Source organism: Manis javanica, chromosome 7 (genome assembly GCF_040802235.1).
Source record: "Manis javanica isolate MJ-LG chromosome 7, MJ_LKY, whole genome shotgun sequence".
Lineage (NCBI taxonomy): Eukaryota > Metazoa > Chordata > Mammalia > Pholidota > Manidae > Manis > Manis javanica.
The window spans coordinates 77,300,064-77,320,550 of NC_133162.1; the positions used below are offsets into that span (position 1 = coordinate 77,300,064).

Sequence of the window (20,487 nt, forward strand, 5' to 3'; positions counted from 1 at the left end):
CGTTCTGTCATTTTCCTTCAGGCTGTGTCTGGTTCGCCTTCAGCTCTGCAGCGATGGTCAGGCCATCATTTCATACACCATCCTGCAGGTTTTGTTAACAGATCAAACTCAACCCACTCCAATCTGAGTTCACTTTTCCCTCTGCAGTCCCACTCCCTGTATGTCTGTACATGCCCTGCAGTGACTACACTCCTCCCAGGTCCACAGTCCAGAACCAAGCTTTCTTCTCTCTCAGCCTCAGCCAGTTGAGGGCTGGATCATGTGGCTCCACCCCACATTCCCACACCTCCTCCTGCCTTCTTCCAACTCACCTGCCATCAGCCAGGATTAGCCTCCTGAACGATTTTCTTGGGTCCAGCCTCTTTAAGCTCGGCAGGAGCCTTCCTCCACCACTATGGGACATCCAGCAACATGCTCCACATCGCACTAGCCAAGTGTATCCCCACCAGGCGGTGCAGATATGTGCCTGGCGTCCACAGCTACTGTTCAAGCCTCTCCCTGACCTCTGCTTTCAACTCCCACCCCACTTACACCTGATTCCTACAGCCCAGTCCCACCCACCACCTCCCCAACACCCTTCACCCCTCTGCGGAAGGGTCACTCCACCAGAAACGTGCCTCCCCAAACTGCATCTGTTCATCAACATTCAGAGCCCAGGTGGATTGCTACCTCTTGGTGGATCCCACCCCTCCCTGTCACCTATAACCTACTACCTGCAAGTTTCAACTAACCGATCCCAGCTTGTGATACGTAGCTCCACTTAGCTGTCTATTTGTTCTGCTTTGAGGACTACCCTCTAGTACATCTTTGTGCATCTGAGCTGGGATAGGCTGTAACCCAGTGGACATGCAGCACTTGGAGTGGACATGCTCACAGCCAGTGCAGGGTCCTTGCCCTGCTGATTCTCTCAGGAGCAGTCTTAATAGTAGGAGCATGTATTGAACTAACTGGCCATGAAAAGGATATAAGATAAAATATCGTATATAAGGAATAATCACACAATACAATCATTAACAATAGTGGCAACTGATTTAATGGAAAAGATTGACTTCTGATTATTAGTAACATTAATATTAATAACTTAGCATAAGAAACATTGCTGGGGAGGAGGTTGGTTTATCTCCAGAGCTGACTGCCCCAGAGCGGGTATAAAAAATGGGAAACAGAGAAATGTGATTATCTGGGCAAAAGATGAGAGAGGAGGCCATGAAGGGCCAGCGGCCAAGGGGTGCAATCTGTCACCCTCCACTCTCCTAGCAGCTCGCCTCCCTCACCACTGTCCTAGCTAAACCGCAGCCGGCAGCAACCACCGTGATGACTAGCACTGGAGGTAAGTGAGCCTGGTACATGTAGCACTTCCTCACATCCAGCGTCTCTCTCTGTCCCACAACCACCCCAGGGGTACTGGGGCCAGGGAAACTGAATCCCAGAGATCTAGACTGAAAACTGAGACCTCGTCCTGTCTGACCCCAATCGGTACACTCACCTCCCCTTCCTGGCCACTTGAAGGGAAGCCCTGCTGGTAGCTAATAGGAATGAGGCTGCTAGTGGGCCCTGGAAACCACAGAGGAGGGCAGCAAGGACAGTGCAACTCCACTGCCCAGCGTCATGCCTCCGGCAGAGAGCAGGTGGGTGTGCGGAGCCCGGGCCCCACTCTTCTCCCTCGAGGCCCCATTGGCACAGAAGGACCTGGCCATGAGGTTGGGAAAGATGGGTGATATCTCAATGGTTAAAACAGACTGGAATGGCCTGTGTGAGAAGCCAAGCTGCCTCTCAGAGTCAAAACAGTCAAGAATCATCTTCTTTACAACCTTCATTCTCAAAAGCCCATATATACTCAAGTGAGTGCATCAGCCATTCTCTTGAAAAGCATATTTGTTGGCAGCTATCTGGTCACACACAGCAAAATCCTGGTCATTCCAAAACTGAATCCATAAGTGTTCTGAGCTGCTGAGCTCCTTGAGAGGCCACCATGGGGTTCATGTGCGAGCGACTGAGCAGTCGGTGAACATGCTCGAAGCGCCCTGTGTGGCTGAGAAGGTGGGGGGAAGGGTGCTGCTGGGGAGTGTGGGAGAAGTCCATCCTTCAGGCAACCTCAGGTTCCTGCTTCAGACTTCGGGTGTGAATGCTCGCCTCCAACACTAGAACCTAATTAGGCAAGTTATACAACTTACCTCTGGGTTTTTCTCTCAGAAATGAGAGGACCAGAGATGGAGGGCTGGGGTGACTATGAACACTCCCACCCTCTCTGCATAGTTAGGTTCCAGGCACCTCAGGATGAGAAAACCCCTGCAGACCTCCTCTAACTCACCTCAAATCCCAGCAATTAATTTATTGTTGCTTCCTTTTACTTTTGCTAGACCTGGTCTTCCTCTTACTGATGGGGGTGTGGGTTACTCTTTTCCCAGGAAGTTTTTCTTTGAGGGAAAGAGAAAGGAAGAAACAAGAAACAGCTCTTTGGACATAATGAACATCTCGCAACCATTCTCAATGAACAAGCAGTGCCGCTCCTCAGACCAGCGAGGCCTGCAAGAACGACTGCAGCTACTCCAAAGAAGACTGTGGTTCGAGGGCAGCCACAGTGCCTCTAGCAGACCAGGGAGGACCTAAGAGATTGCCATCTTTCACCCGAGAGAAGGGCTTCTAAGAACCACCTTATGGTTTCAGCTTTTCTTTCCATTTCTTTTTTCTGCACTGACAAGCTAACTTGAGTTAGACTCACCTTAGAGAACTGGCTGTTAGTAAGGGCTGGCACTGATTTTGCAAAGGAAAACAACTAACAAAGTATGAATTACATCTTGGTGAAATCCCTGACGAATCCTGGACAGAACTAACGTGATTCTGTCCTCCTCTGGTGTGGAGGTCAGTGCTGTGCCAGGGGTCAGGCTGTCTATAGATGGCCAGAAGGCAGTACACAATTATTTAGAATTCTCCAACTTCTTTTGCATTATCTGGGGGAGCCAAACTGTACATCTCTAGGGTCTGTTTTGCTCTTAATGTTGTAAATATAAATTATAAGGAAAATTAATTTTCACCTGCTGCTACTGCTAAAATTAATCCTGTCTTGCTGGCCAGCACCTCATTCCCCAAGCCCTTGATGTTGCAGTTCCTCAGATTAAGTCTTAGAGTCTCTTCTTGCTTGGTTCCCTACCCCTGGGCAGGCTCTTCCTATCCTGTATGTGTCCACAACCTCCATATTGATGCATCCAGAGGCACAAATATATGCACTAAGATGCTTTCCCTATGTCTCCATTTGGATTTCTCATAGTCATCCCCAAATGGCCCCTAGTGATGGCCTCTCCCGCCCTCAGGCTGATCCTCCTGCCCTCCTGCAAAGTCAGCAATCTTATAAGCCAGTAGCTCATGCTGAAGACCAGGAAGTTATCCTGGACACCTTCTTCATTCTCATCCAGCCCAGTCCTTCCATCTAATAATTCTGATCTCTTCCACCTCTAAAAGGGCTCAAACCTATTCCCCCCTTTCCTCGTCCACCAACACCTTAGGTTGAACCATGAATTTCCTGGACACCTGTAATCAACCATCCCCCTGCTCGTCTTTGTGCTCCTGCTCTTATCTGTCCTCAAGAGAAGCTGGAATGATATATTACAGAACCAACTGGGTCACACCACTTGCTTAAACTCTGTGGTATTCGCTTCAATTTAGGATAGAATCCAAAGCCCCACCAGACCACTCTCACCTGCCCATCACATCTCCTGTCACCCTCATCCTTGCTCACAGGATCCAGCCTCACAGTCCTTTTAGTGCTTGAAACGTGGGTGCCTTCTCCTGCCCCAGCGCTTTCCCCATCATGTTCTCTCTGCCTGCCATGCTCTTCCTCCCCATCTTTGCCTGACCTGTGCTTGGCTCCTCCTCAGCCATCCATCCAGGGGTCATCTCCTCAGGGAGCCTTTTCCTGCCACTCATTCTACTCTAGGATGCCTTTAGTCAGCACCTTTTATTTCCTCACATCATATAGCACACAGTTTAATTACATTTATTTCCACTATGAGTTACTTGCCTTTACTACTAAGCTGTGAGCTCTGTGAGGGCAAGCATGCCTGCTGTGCTCATCACCCTGTCCAGCCATTTTTCCCCAAAACTGGCACATAATCAAGAAATACCTGTGCACTAAATGAACAACTCTGATTACCTGACTCTTGGAATATTGCAACAAAGATGACTTCAAAGCTCATTCAACATGTTACCAAAAGAAAATGCAAAATGGCACAGGCACAAAGCATTTACAATATCACACATAGTAGAAAAAGACTGAAATGCCCTCAAAGCCCATGAGCTGGAGACAAGTTAAATAAACTTTAGTACATCTGCACAATGAATGACTATACAGCTCTAAAGAGGATAAGGGAGATCTTTAGACATTGTTACGTTAAAAAACAACAGGCAAGGTGCTGAACAGTATACAACCTTTTATCTGGGAAAGGAGACAGCATGAATATGTGCACACCTGTTTTCTTTTATTTAATAAATGAAAAGAAGAAAGCAAAACTTAACTTTTTAAAAATGTTTACCTGAGAGAAAGAGAAAACGGGATACAGGGGGCAGACCCAGAAGCCAGACTTCTCAGATATACCTGTTTCACAGTTTTGACTTTGGAACCTTGTTGACATGTTACACAGTTACAAAATAACATTAAATAAAGGGAAAAAATCCCTATAAACCCAAACAAAATAAAGGAATTGAACAAAATTGTATATCAAGTTGCTGTTTTACCACACAGAGAAGAACTCTTTTAAGTAAATTCAAAACACAGTAATGGACCGGCTCATCTCTGCTGGATGTATCTGAAGGACAAAAAGAATACAAAGAGGAGGAGCCAAGGTGGTGGCAAGAGTAGAGCAGCAAAAATATTCTCCCAAAACCATGTATATTTTTGAAAATACAACAAATACAACTATCCCTAAAAGAGAGACCAGAAGATACAGGACAACAGACAGGCTACATCTACACCTGCAAGAACCCAGTGCCTCATGAAGAGGGTAAGATACAAGTCGTGGCGGGGCGGGACCTGAGCGCCCCTCACCCCAGCTCCCAGGAGGAGGAGAGGAGTCAGAGCTGGGAGGGAGAGGGAGCCCAGGACTGCTAAACACCCAGCCCTAACCATCCGCACCGGGAGCACAAACACACATTGTGTGAGTTGCTGGATACTAGGGAAATGGAACAGTAAAACCTGTGAGCAGGTCCGCACAGCCAGCACCCCTGGGACAAAGAAAAGTGAGTGCTTTCTGAAAGTCTTAAAGGGACAGGGACTCCACGGCTGGACAGAAGCATCCCGGGTCATTCAGCCCAGCAGCTGGGAATCCCAGGAACTCTGGGCACCCTAACCTCCTGGCAGCAGCAAAGCTCTGAGGCCCCTTACGGTGATAAATAGCCTCCTGCTCATTTCCCCTCTGATGCAGCTCGGCCACAGAGGAGCAGCAGCCTGAGAGCAGGCACCCTACAGCAACTGCAGAGCTTACTCCACAGCACCCAGGCAAGAATCAGAGACCCCATATGCACACAGCTGCCCAGCACAAACCACTTGGGGTCACTGTTCTCCCAGGAGAGGAAGGCCACAAACCAGCAAGAAGGGACATTCTCCCAGCCAACACACATGCCAGCTCCCCACAACTACCTCTATCACCATGAAAAGGCAGAAGAATTTGATCCAGACCAAAATCATAGAGACAACCCCTGAGAAGGAGCTTGGAGAGATAGACCTAACCAATGTCCCTGAAAAAGAATTAAAAATAAAGGTCATAACCATGCTGACGGGGCTGCAGAAAAAAAATGCAAGAGCTAACGGACAAAGTAGGGAGGGAGACTACAGAAATAAAACAATCTCTGGAAGGACTTAAAAGCAGAATGGATGAGGTGCAAGAGGCCATTGATGGAATAGAAACCAGAGAACAGGAATGCATAGAAGCTGACACAGAGAGATAAAAAGATCTCCAGGAATGAAACAATATTAAGAGAACTGTGTGACCAATCAAAAGAGAACAATATCAGTATTATAGGGGTACCAGAAGAAGAAGAGAGAGAAAAAGGGATAGAAAGTGTCTTTGAAGAAATAATTGCTGAAAACTTCCCCAAACTTGTGGAGGAAATAGTCACTCAGACCACAGAAGTACACAGAACTCCCAAAACAAGGGACCCAAGGAGGGCAACACCAAGACACATAATAATTAAAATAGCAAAGCTCAAGGACAAGGACAGAGTTTTAAAGGCAGCCAGAGAGAGAAAAAAGGTCACCTACAAAGGAAAACCTATCAGGCTATCATCAGACTTCTCAAAAGAAACCTTACAGGCCAGAAGAGAATGGCATGATATATTTAATGCAATGAAACAGAAGGGCCTTGAACCCAGAATACTATATCCAACAAGATTATCATTTAAATATGAAGGAGGGATTAAACAATTCCCAGACAAGCAAAAGTTGAGGGAATTTGCCTCCCACAAGCCACCTCTACAGGGTATTTTAGACGGACTGCTCTAGATGGAAGCACCCCTAAGGCTAAACAGATGTCACCAGAGAAAATAAAATCACAGCAAAGAAAGCAGACCAACCAAATACTAAAGGCAAAAAATAAAATCAACTACCCACAAAAGCAGTCAAAGGAAACACAAAAGAGCACAGAATAAAACACCCAACATATAAAGAATGGAGGAGGAGTAAAAAGAAGGGAGGGAAATAAAGAATCATCAGACAGTGTTTATAATAGCTCAATAAGCAAGTTAAGTTAGACAGTAAGATAGTAAAGAAGCTAACCTTAAACCTTTGGGAACCACGAATCTAAAGCCTGCAATGGCAATAAGTACATATCTTTCAATAATCACACTAAATGTAAATGGATTGAATGCATCAATCAAAAGACACAGAATAATAGAATGGATAAAAAAGCAAGACCTATCTATATGTTGCTTACAAGAGATGCACCTCAAACCCAAAGACATGCACAGACTAAAAGTCAAGGGAGGGAAAAAGATATTTCATGCAAACAACAAGGAAAAAAAGTAGGTGTTTCAGTACTTGTATCACACAAAATAGACTTCAAAACAAAGAATGTAATAGGAGATAAAGGAGGACATCACATAATGATAAAGGGGGCAGTCCAACAAGAGGGTATAACCATTACAAATATATATGCACCCAATGCAGGAGCAGCAGCACATGTGAAACAAATACAAACAGAACTAAAGGAGGAAATAGAATTCAATGCACTCATTTTAGGAGACTTCAACACACCACTCACTCCAAAGGATAGATCCACCAGACAGAAAATAAGTAAGGACACAGAGGCACTGAACAACACAGTAGAACAGACAGACCTAATAGACATCTATAGAACTCTACATCCAAAAGCAACAGGATATACATTCTTCTCAAGTGCACATGGAACATTCTCCAGAATAGACCACCTATTAGGCCACAAAAAGAGCCTCAGTAAATTCAAAAAGATTGAAATTCTACCAACCAACTTCTCAGACCACAAAGGTATAAAACTAGAAATAAATTGTACAAAGAAGGTAAAAAGGCTCACAAACATTTGGAGGCTTAACAACATGCTCCTAAATAATCAATGGATCAATGACCAAATTAAAATAGAGATAAAGCAATATATATAAACAAATGGCAACAACAACACAAAGCCCCAACTTCTGTGGGATGCAGCGAAAGCAGTCTTAAGAGGACAGTATATAGCAATCCAGGCATATTTAAATAAGGAAGAACAATCCCAAATGAATAGTCTAACGCAACAATTATCAATATTGGAAAAAGAAGAACACATGAGGCCTAAAGTCAGCAGGAGGAGGGACATAATAGAGATCAGAGAAGAAATAAAAAGAAGTGAGAACACTAAAACAACAGCAAAAATCAATGAAACCAAGAGCTGGTTCTTTGAGAAAATAAACAAAATAGATAAGCCTCTAGCCAGACTTATTAAGAGAAAAAAAGAATCAACACACATCAACAGAATCAGAAATGAGAATGGAAAAATCACGACAGACACCATAGAAATACAAAGAATTAGTAGAGAGTACTATGAAAATCTATATGCTAACATGCTGGAAAACCTAGAAGAAATGGACAACTTCCTAGAAAAATACAACCTTCCAAGAATGACCAAGGAAGAAACACAAAATCTAAACAAACCAATTACCAGCAATGAAATTGAAGTGGTATTCAAAAAACAACTCAAGAACAAAACTCCTGGGCCAGATAGATTTACCGCAGAATTTTATCAGACATACAGAGAAGACATAATACCCATTCTCCTTAAAGTTTTCCAAAAAAAGAAGAGGAGGGAATACTCCCAAACTCATTCTATAAAGCCAACATCACCCTAATACCAAAACCAGGCAAAGACCCCACCAGAAAAGAAAACTACAGACCAATATCTCTGATGAACGTAGATGCAAAAATACTCAACAACATATTAGCAAACCAAACTCAAAAATACACCAAAAGGATCATACACCATGATCAAGTGGGATTCACCCCAGAGATGCAAGGATGGTACAACATTCGAAAATCCATCAACATCATCCAACGCATAAATAAAAAGGACAAAAACCACATGATCATCTCCATAGATTCTGAAAAAGCATTCAACAGAATTCAACATCCATTCATTAGAAAAGCTCTCAGCGAAATGGGTATACAGGGCTAGTACCTCAACATAATAAAGGCCATATATGATAAACAGGCAACATCATACTGAACAGTGAGAAGCTGAAAGCTTTTCCTCTGAGATCGGGTACAAGACAGGTATGCCCACTCTCCCCACTGTTATTCAACATAGTACTGGAGGTCCTAGCCACGGCAATTAGAAAAAACAAAGAAATACAAGGAATCCGGATTGGTAAGGAAGAAGTTCCTTACTGACAGGAAAAACTGTCAGTATTTGCAGATGACATGATATTATACATAAAAAACCCTAAAGAATCCACTCCAAAACTACTAGAACTGATACCAGAATTCAGCAAAGTTGCAGGATACAAACTTAACACACAGAAATCTGTGGCTTTCCTATACACTAACAGTGAACTAATAGAAAGAGAAATCAGGAAAACAATTCCATTCACAATTGCATCAAAAAGAATAAAATGCCTAGGAATAAACCTAACCAAGGAAGTGAAAGACCTATACCCTGAAAACTATAAGACACTCTTAAGAGAAATTAAAGAGGACACTAACAAATGGAAACTTATCCCATGCTCTTGACTAGGAAGAATTAATATAGTCAAAATGGCCATCCTGCCCAAAGAAATATACAGATTTGATACAATCCTTATCAAATTACCAACAGCATTCTTCAATGAACTGGAACAAATAGTTCAAAAATTCATATGGAAAATCCAAAGATCCTGAATAGCCAAAGCAATCATGAGAAAGAAGAATAAAGTAGGGGGGATCTTGCTCCCCAACTTCAAGCTCTACTCTACTACAAAGCCACAGTAATCAAGACAGTTTGGTAGTGGCACAAGTACAGAGCCACAGACCAGTGGAAAAGAATAGAAACTCCAGACATTCACACAAACATATATGGTCAATTAATATATGATAAAGGAACCATGGACATACAATGGGGAAATGACAGTCTCTTCAACAGCTGGTGTTGGCAAAACTGGACAGCTACATGTAAGAGAATGAAACCGAATCACTGTCTAACCTAACCCCATACACAAAAGTAAATTCAAAATGGATCAAAGACCTGAATGTAAGTCATGAAAAAATAAAACTCTTAGAAAAAAAAACATAAGCAAAAATCTCTTTGACATAAACATGAGTGACTTCTTCATGAACATATCTCCACGGGCAAGGGAAACAAAAGCAAAACTGAATGAGTGGGACCATATCAAGCTGAAAAGCTTCTGTACAGCAAAGGACACCATCAATAGAACAAAAAGGTACCCTACAGTATGGGAGAATATATTCATAAATGACAGATCCAATAAAGGGTTGACATCCAAAATATAATAAGAGGTCACACACCTCAACAAACAAAAAGCAAATAATCCAATAAAAAAGTGGGCAGAGGAGCTGAACAGACAGTTCTCCAAAGAAGAAATTCAGATGGCCAACAGACACATGAAAAGATGTTCCACATCGCTAGTCATCAGAGAGATGCAAATTAAAGCCACAATGAGATACCACCTCACACCAGTAAAGATCACCACCATTCAAAAGACAAACAACAACAAATGCTGGTGAGGTTGTGGAGAAAGGGGAACCCTCCTACACTGTTGGTGGGAATGTAAATTAGTTCAACCGTTGTGGAATGCAGTATGGAGGTTCCTCAAAAAGCTCAAAATAGAAATACCATTTAATGCAGGAATTCCACTTCTAGGAATTTACCCTAAGAATGCAGCAACCCAGTTTGAAAAAAACAGATGCACCCCTATGTTTATCGCAGCACTATTTACAATAGCCAAGAAATGGAAGCAACCTAAGTGTCCATCAGTAGATGAATGGATAAAGAAGATGTGGTAGATATACACAATGGAATATTATTCAGCCAGAAGAATAAAACAAGTCCTATCATTTGCAACAACATAGGAGCTAGAGGGTATTATGCTCAGTGAAATAAGCCAGGTGGAGAAAGACAAGTACCAAATGATTTCACTCATATGGGGAGTATAAGAACAAAGAAAAACTGAAGGGAAAAAAACAGCAGCAGAATCACAGAACTCAAGAATGGACTAATAGTTACCAAAGGGAAAGGGACTGGTGAGAATGGGTGGGAAAGGAGGGATAAGAGTGGGAAAAAAGAAAGGGAGCATTATGATTAGCATGTGTAGTGGCGGGGGGCATGGGAGGGCTGTAGAACACAGAGAAGGCAAGTAGTGATGCTACAGCATCTTGCTACGCTGATGGACAGTGACTGTAATGGGGTTTGTGTGGAGAACTTGGTGAAGCAGGGAGCCTAGTAAACATAATGTTCTTCATGTCATTGTAGATTAATGATAACAAAATTAAAAGAATAAAGTAATAATACAAAGAAAATTTTTAAAGGATTCAGTAGTCTTATTTTCATTAGTAATAAATGATGCTGTTGAAATTGTGATATTCAAACTATACAAACAGACATATACACATAGATACCCTCAATGTTACTTAGAACTTTTAGTGTCAGAGTAAAGAAAATTAACATTAAATCAAATAAGTTAAATTAAATCCTTATAACCATAAATTTGATTTAGAATACAAGTATGAACTCATAAAGTATTTTGCTTTTTCAAATAAAAAGAAATATGTATTTTCTAAATCCATGGAAATATTTCCACTTAAAGTACCTAGAAGCAATGAGAACTAATTAGTAATAATTATCCTTAGCATGTCGACTTTAGTATTTCACATCTCAGCAGAAAATACATGAGCTGATTCTGGACTATCTTATCATGCTAGAAAACAAGGAAGCTAACTGGGACTGCCAAGGAAATGTCAAAAGGACCCAAGCAGCCAATTTGTAAGAATTCTAATTGGCCAACAATGGGGCGATTGAAGCATCAAAAACATCCGTGCTCATATGAGTTGAACTAGATCAAAGAATTTAAAACCCATGAGTCCATAATGATACCAAAATGATGACACTGGTCAAATGGGAGATGGCTAGAACAACAACTCATAACTCTGAATACTAGTAAGTAAATGGAAAGAAGCAAGCATTTATCTGGACATTCTTACGCAAACTGTCTTTCAGGGAAACCAACCAATGACCAAAAGTTCTTATTTGTAGAATAATTTCAACTCATAAATGCAGAAAAGAATATTGTGTCAGAGCATCACCATTTTGCAACCCTCATAAAATCATGAACTGGCAATGATCATCAATGGCTGCCAAATTCATTGGGAGGAAGTTTAATGAGAAACTTCTTATTGCACAGATCAGGCTGACATCACCTGAGCCCACTGATGAATCTTCACATCCCAAAAGGAAAGGCCCAGCCTTCCATGCTCTTGGTGAGATGCAATGGGAAAGGTACAGCACCAACTGGGGAATAGTTTTGCCAAAAACCCAAATCTGGTCAAGCCTTTAGGTCTGATTATCAATTTACACAAAACAAGATAGAGGAATAGCACCACAGAGTAAAGTCAGCAAATCCATAATGTGAAAAATTCCAAAGGACAAATGACTATGTTTCTTCAACAAATACGTAACAAGGAGAGAAAAGGAGGAGGGTTTTTGGTTGAGATGTACAGATATAGATATAGATGGATATATAGCTGTAGATGTAAATAGATAAAGTTATAAGCATAGATGTATAGGTGTAGACAGATGTACACATACAGAGATGTGGAGATAGATGAAGATGCAAATATAGATGATATAGATACAGGTGTAGATAGGTCTGTAGTTTTTGTATGATTTCCTTTTTAACAACAGTGAAAATAATCAGAGAAATTTAAGTGTTAACTGTATATTAGATGATATTAAGGAAATATTTTTCATGTTTCTAGTGTGATAATGGTGAAATAGCTATGTTTGGTTTTTTTTATGAAATAGCTATGTTTTTAATAGCCCATTTCTCTTAGAGATAATTCAGCATTATTAATGAAATGACATAATATCTGGATTTTCTTTTAAGCAGTTCATTGCAAGGGGCTTAAAGCAGGGTGGAGGGGCTGGGTACAGGTGAAACAAAGAAAAAATTGTGGCTTAGTGCTTAACTTGTTTCCCTAAATTAATCTACTCCACCAATATCAATAAATGTGTTCTTAATTCTTCAGAGAATAAGAATCACATAAGGTTTAGTGACAATAATTTTAGTTTTAAATTTAAGACTATTTAAGGTATTTTCTAAATAGCAAAATCAACAGAGTACTTCCACCCAATGTCACCTGGGGAAACAAGTCAGCCATGGCCTGCATCCCTGTGCGGCCCCCACCCAGGCCGTGGGCTGCAGTGCGCACAGGCTGCTCCTGAAAGGACAAGTCTGGCCCCCCGGCCCCGGGCCACCCAGCTCGATTGCTGAGATTCCTCTGCTGTCAGCCGAGTCCCAAGGGCTCCAAGCAGTGTTTCCTGCCCATTCTCCCGGCCTGTACCTATCAACTTAGGCTGGAGATTCCCTGTAGACACCTTCCCTTGCTCACTACTGCCAAGCCTCTTTCCCTCTCCTGTTAGAACTTCCAGCCACATCATTTTCTGACAGTCTCCTGCCTTTCCTCATCCCTAATGATGAATTGTTTGGAAAGGTCTTTCTGCCTTCTCTGCACAGGGAAAATATAGGCGTCCCTCTCACCTCTAACAGCAAACTGTCATACAAGTTGGCCAGTAGGAAAACCTTGCAGCCAGAGAGAACAGGCTTCTAAAGATCAGAGAGGAGTGATCAGGTCAAACACACACCATCCCTCCAGCATGAAGGGCCTGTGTGGTCTAAAGTCAGCTGGCAGTCAGTGGTTAGGACACTGTCGGCCAGTGGCTTCCTGTTCGTGGTGCCCTGTCACCCCGCTGAGCGACAAGGTGGTGTTAAACAGCAGGCCTGAGCTTTGGAATCAGACAGATAATGGTTTGGAATCCAAATCAGCTTCTTAGTAGATATTCTGATTTGGACAATAGCTATTTCTCGCTGGGCCTCTGATTCCTCCTTTGCTCAAGGACCCCAGTAACTACTTTAGCAGTTTGCTGTGGAACATCATGCGAAAACCCCCAGCACTGGGGTCGCCTGCGGGAGCCCTGCTGAGGTCCTCTGTGATCTCCCAAAGGGTTACTTTGGCAGCAGAAGTGGATTCTGAAACATCACGTCCATGCTCAAAGCAAATAGTTCATTCATCATCTCATCCTGCTCTGGAAACCTTCACTTATCTCTGGGTGTCTGGCCGGGCTCTCCTGCCCCACAAGCTTTTGGCCTCGGGCCCTCTGAGTTCAGGGCTCCTGCCCCAAGTGGATCACATGGCGCTAGCCATCGGCCGGCTGCTGGCTCCGATGAGGTGTCCTGGGAGGGAAAGCTCCAGCGGGGACGCCGACTTCAGCCACGCTTGGGCAGAAGGAGGGAGGACGGCTCTCCACTCATCTGAAAACGATGGGCGATTTCCTGCCACAGCCACAGGAGTTGCTAATTAATGATCTGGTAATGGCACCCGCTGTCTACCGCCAGGCTCATTTGTCTTCCCTGTGAGGACAAAGGGCTGTAAATCCAGTCTGGGACTCTTGCTCATTCCGTGAGCTTCCTGTTTTCTGCTGCTTCAAGGCCTGGTGGCTTGGATCAGACGCCAGGTGAAGGGTGAAGGATGGATGTGCTTTCCCAGAATCCCAGAAAGTCAGGAGCAGCGGGGAGGGGACGAGGGACCATCTGTGAGTGTTGGTCAATGCCAGGAATATATACAATTTCTTATTCTGTTAAATCCTGAGGCAGCCTCAGGAGGGAGATGAGGTGGGAAGGACCACTCCCATTCAGAGATAATGAAACTGATTTTCAGAGCCACAAGGCTAGCAAATGTTTCAGATGCAATGTCAGCCCAATCAGTCTGATTCCAAAACCACAGCTTGTAACCTCTGTGCCCACACTCCTAAACAAGGCTGGTGTCAGCAGAATCTAAACAACACATTGCTTGGAGACACACTTATGGACATAATATACACAAAGTTCATGATTTCATGGGAGGGAGGGATGAGACCTGGGAAGAACACAAACATAGTTTCTAGTTATGTAAGTTTGTGGATGCTTATTTTTCTGTTGGGCTTCATTGACACATTACATCTTATATCTAGCAAATAATATATTTTAAAAGACCTAATGCCTTTTTCAAAATCTAAACAGATGCTTTCCATTATTGTTAAAATGGAAATACACAAAATCAATAAATGCAATCATTTTCTTAAAAGGACTTGGTTCATGGAAGAAAAACTTAAATGACTATAGCAGAAACCATCTGTCTGAAATAAAAATTGGTTTCCATAACATTAATAGAGAATACATTCTTGAAAACAGCAATAATTGGATGTGACATTTGGCAGCAATTTAATAGAACAGTTATTAGCTGAGGCCCACACCTAATGAGGATGAAGGCTTTGTCTCTAGGAAATTTGGGGTGATACCTGAAACTCTGCATAAACCAAACTGAAATGTTTCCACAAGTGATGTAAAATTTCATATAGCAAAGGGTTTCTTCCACATGCGCTTCAGTTTCATAGCAAGAGTGGTGCCAAATGCCTAAACATAGGAGGGACACTCATTCAAGGTGGCCAACTCCTTGATGTGGTAATGCATATAACTCAAAATGACCACCCGATCATTGCATCTGGGCTTTCTGCAACCACACGGTGGTGGTTGTGGAAAGCATGGAGCCCAGTATGAATATCTAGAAAGCAGTCACCAGCCTCTATGTGTGTTCTCTTTTTGCAAAGAATCTTCATTGTTCCTAATCAACTCTGCTGCGGATACTGCTCCTTGGCAAAACTGGTCACTAAGCATAGTGCTCTGGTAATCAAGATATTTAAAATCTTCAATCCTCTGGAGCAAAGGAAGCACCAAGGAACTCTTAGAACTCTGATTTACAAACAGCGTGGTCACCAATTTTTCTGGCTTAAAGACTCCCACAGCTTTCCTGATCAAGTCACTGCAAGAATTGAGTGAGGTTTGTTTCAAAGCTACCATAAGTGGAATCTTAAAAACCAAATGAATGAAACAGAAATAGACTCATAGACACAGAGAAGAGACCGATGGTTGCCATGCGGTGAGGGGCAGGGGATGTGAAACAGGTGAAGGAGATAGAAGCACAAAATCTCAATCATAATATAAATTAGTCACAGGGATGAAAGTACAGTTCAGAGAATATGGTCAATAGTTCTGTGATATCTTTCCATGTTGACAGATAGTAACTTCACCACTTGGGGTGAGGATTTAATAATGTTGATAATGGTGAAATCACAATGGTGTGTACTTGAAACCATCATAATATTGTATTTCAACTATAATTCAATTTTAAAAAGAAGCTACCATAAGAAAATTCTGGTGTGGAGTGATGTGAATAGTCTGATAAGTTCCCTCTGATTCCAGTCCATGTGTTGAATACTGACAAGGACCAAGCAGTGTGACATCAGTGACAGAGCCTGGCATCAGGCCATGAGCCAGCTCTCATAAGTGATGTCCTTTGCAGTAATGCCAGCTTTTCAGGTAGAATGAGTCTGTGACCTTTGGGTGAATCTCACTTATAAGAAGTTCCAGGGTTTAATCTGGCTACTGATTAGCTGACTCTCTGGGAAATCCAGAGAATACAGGTACCAGGAGATACATCCCATACGACGTGTTGCTCTGTTTGGGAAAATTGCATTAAGAAACTATTGCTTTTTGGAAACTCTGGTGTGAGCACCCTCCAGAAGGCTTCACGACATTCCTAGGAGAATAAAAGAAGTTTTAAGAGAGTCAGACACAGTTTCACCCCTACCAAGCTTCAACGGGGGAACCAGTGCTTTCAGCAAGAGGTGGTACCACACGTTCTCAAAATAAAACTTCTCATGGAGACAAACGTGCTACTCTCTGTGAGCACGTAACTCCCTGCTTGTCAGTTTTGGTCACACTTATGACTGAGCACTAAACAGCCTTCAAAAGTGTGTCCCACTGGGATCTTGGGGTGGTGTAAGGTCCCCAGGCCATTTGTTTACCACCGGTTGCTGCCAAGAGAAACAACACCCAGCAGCTTCTTGATCTCTGCAAAAATGTGCCAGCATCCACCACTGCGAGGCTATGGAACAACCAACCATTGCAGAAAAATCAAATAAATTAAATCTCTTCTCCATTGCCACTGCTTCCACCAAGTGTTCCAGTCTTGTAACTAAAGCTCAGAGAACTGTCTATTCAGCTCCTCTGCCCATTTTTAATTGGATTATTTGCTTTTTGTTGTTGAGGTGTGTGAGCTCTTTATATATTTTGGATGTCAACCCTTTATCGGATCTGTCATTTTCGAATACATTCTCCCATGCTGTAGGATACCTTTTTGTTCTATTGATGGTGTCCTTTTCTGTACAGAAGATTTTCAGCTTGATATAGTCCCATTTGTTCATTTTTGGGTTTGTTTCCCTTGCCCAGGGAGATATGTTTAAGAAGAGGTCACTCATGTTTTATGTCTAAGAGATTTTTGCCTATGTTTTTTTCTAAGAGTTTTATGGTTTCATGACTTACATTCAAGTCTTTGATCTATTTCGAATTTACTTCTGTGTATGGGGTTAGACAGTGATCCAGTTTCATTCTCTTACATGTAGCTGTCCAGTTTTGCCAGCACCATCTGTTGAAAAGACTGTCATTTTCCCATTGTATGTCCATGGCCCCTTTATCGAATATTAGTTAACCATATATGTTTGGGTTAATATTTGGAGTCTCTATTCTGTTCCATTGGTCTGTGGCTCTGTTCTTGTGCCAGTACGAAATTGTCTTGATTACTGTGGCTTTGTAGTAGAGCTTGAAGTTGGGGAGTGAGATCCCCCCCCACTTTATTCTTCCTTCTCAGGATTGCTTTAGCTATTTGGGGTCTTTGGTGTTTCCATATGAATTTTTGAACTATTTGTTCCAGTTCATTGAAGAAAGCTGTTGGTAATTTGATAGGGATTGCATCGAATATGTGTATTGCTATGGGCAGGATGGCCATTTTGACAATATTAATTCTTCCTAGCCAAGAGCATCGGATGAGTTTCCATTTGTTAGTGACCTCTTTAATTTCTCTTAAGAGTGTCTTGTAGTTTTCAGGGTATAGGTCTTTCACTTCCTTGGTTAGGTTTATTCCTAGGTATTTTATTCTTTTTGATGCTATTGTGAATGGAATTGTCTTCCTGATTTCTCTTTCTACTAGTTTATTGTTAGTGTATTGGAAAGCCACAGATTTCTGTGTGTTAATTTTGTATCCTGCAACTTTGTTGTATTCCGATATCAGTTCTAGTAGTTTCAGAGTGGAGTCTTTAGGGTTTTTTATGTATAATATCATGTCATCTGCAAATAGTGACAGTTTAACTTCTTCTTTACCAATCTGAATTCCTTGTATTCCTTTGTTTTCTCTAATTGCTGTGGCTAGGACCTCCAGTACTATGTTGAATAACAGTGGGGAGAGTGGGCATACCTGTCTTGTACCCGATCGCAGAGGAAAAGCTTTCAGTTTCTCGCTGTTCAGTATGATATTGGCTGTGGGTTTATCATATATGGCCTTTATTATGTTGAAGTACTTGCCCTCTATACCCATTTTGTTGAGAGTTTTTATGATGAATGGATGTTGAATTTTGTCAAATGCTTTTCAGCATCTATGGAGATGATCATGTGGTTTTTGTCTTTCTTTTTGTTTATGTGGTTCATGTTGATGGATTTTCGAATGTTGTACCATCCTTGCATCCCTGGAATGAATCCCACTTGGTCATGGTGTACGATCCTTTTGATGTATTTTTGAATTCGGTTTGCTAATATGTTGTTGAGTATTTTTGCATCTACGTTCATCAGGGATATTGGTCTGTAGTTTTCTCTTTTGGTGGGGTCTTTGCCTGGTTTTGGTATTACAGTGATGTTGGCTTCATAGAATGAGTTTGGTAGTATTCCCTCCTCTTCTATTGTTTGGAAAACTTTAAGGAGAATGGGTATTATGTCTTCTCTGTATGTCTGACAAAATTCCAAGGTAAATCCATCTGGCCCAGGGGTTTTGTTCTTTGGTAGTTTTTTGATTACCACTTCAATTTCACTGCTGGTAATTGGTCTGTTTAGATTTTCTGTTTCTTTCTGGGTCAGTCTTGGAAGGTTGTATTTTTCTAGGAAGTTATCCATTTCTCCTAGGTTTCCCAGCTTGTTAGCATATAGGTTTTCATAGTACTTTCTAATAATTCTTTGTATTTCTGTGGGATCCGTCGTGATTTTTCTTTCTCGTTTCTGATTCTGTTGATTTGTGTTGACTCTCTTTTCCTCTTAAAAAGTCTGACTAGAGGCTTATCTATTTTGTTTATTTTCTCGAGCTCTTGGTTTCATTGATTTTTGCTATTGTTTTATTCTTCTCAATTTTATTTATTTCTTCTCTGATCTTTATTACGTCCCTCCTTCTGCTGACCTTAGGCCTCTTTTGTTCTTCTTTTTTCCAATTTTGATAATTGTGACATTAGACTATTCATTTGGGATTGTTCTTCCTTCTTTAAATATGCCTAGATTGCTAGATACTTTCCTCTTAAGACTGCTTTTGCTGTGTCCCACAGTAGTTGGGGCTTTGTGTTGTTGTTGTTGTCGTCTGTTTCCATATATTGCTGGATCTCCATTTTGATTTAGTCATTGATCCATTGATTATTTAGGAGCATGTTGTTAAGCCTCCATGTGTTTGTGAGCCTTTTTGCTTTCTTTGTACAGTTTATTTCTAGTTTTATGCCTTTGTGGTCTGAAAAGTTGGTTGGTAGGATTTCAATCTTTTGGAATTTACTGAGGGTCTTTTTGTGGCCTAGTATGTGGTCTATTCTGGAGAATGCTCCATGTGTACTTGAGAAGAATGTGTATCCTGTTGCTTTTGGATGTAGAGTTCTGTAGATGTCTATTAGGTCCATCTGTTCTAGCGTGTTGTTCAGTGCCTCTGTGTCCTTACTTATTTTCTGTCTGGTGGATCTATCCTTTGGAGTGAGTGGTGTGTTGAAGTCTCCTAAAATGAATGCATTGCATTCTATTTCCCTCTTTAGTTCTGTTAGTATTTGTTTCACATATGTTGGTGCTCCTGCATTGGGTGCATATATATTTATAATGGTTATATCCTCTTGTTGGACTGAGCCCTTTATCATTATGTAATCTCCTTCTTTATCTTTTGTTACTTTCTTTATTTTGAAGTCTATTTTGTCTGATACTAGTATTGCAACACCTGAATTTTTCTCTCTGTTGTTTGCACGAAATATCTTTTTCCATCCCTTGGCTTTAAGTCTGTGCATGTCTTTGGGTTTGAGGTGAGTCTCTTGTAATCAGCATATGGATGGGTCTTGCTTTTTTGTCCATTCTATTACTATGTGTCTTTTGATTGGTGCATTCAGTCCATTTACATTTAGGGTGGTTATTGAAAGATATGTACTTATTGCCATTGCAGGCTTTAAGTTTGTGGTTACCAAAGGTTCAAGGTTAGCTTCTTTAGTATCTTACTGTCCAACTTAACTCGCTTATTGAGCTATTATAAACACAGTCTGATGATTCTTTTTTTCTCTCCCTTCTTATTCCTCCTCCTCCCTTCATCATATGTTGGGTGCGTTGTTCTGTGCTCTTTTTAGGAGTGCTCCCATCTAGAGCACTCCCTGTAAGATGCCCTTAGAGGTGGTTTGTGGAAGGTAAATTCCCTCAACTTTTGCTTGTCTGGGAATTCTTTAATCCCTCCTTCATATTTAAATGATAATCATGCTGGATACAGTAACCTTGGTTCGAGGCCCTTCTGTTTCATTGCATTAAGTATATCATGCCACTCTCTTCTGGCCTGTAGGGTAAGTGTTGAGAAGTCTGATGATAGCCTGATGGGTTTTCCTTTGTAGGAGACCTTTTTTTTCTCTCTGGCTGCCTTTAATA

General features: G+C 41.7%; 1 pseudogene; it reads right to left on the reverse strand.

Annotated features, from left to right (window-relative positions):
- Positions 1-15,312: 15,312 nt before the first annotated feature.
- On the reverse strand, positions 15,313-16,703 carry LOC108404525 (S-adenosylmethionine decarboxylase proenzyme pseudogene; annotated as a pseudogene).
- Positions 16,704-20,487: the final 3,784 nt, after the last annotated feature.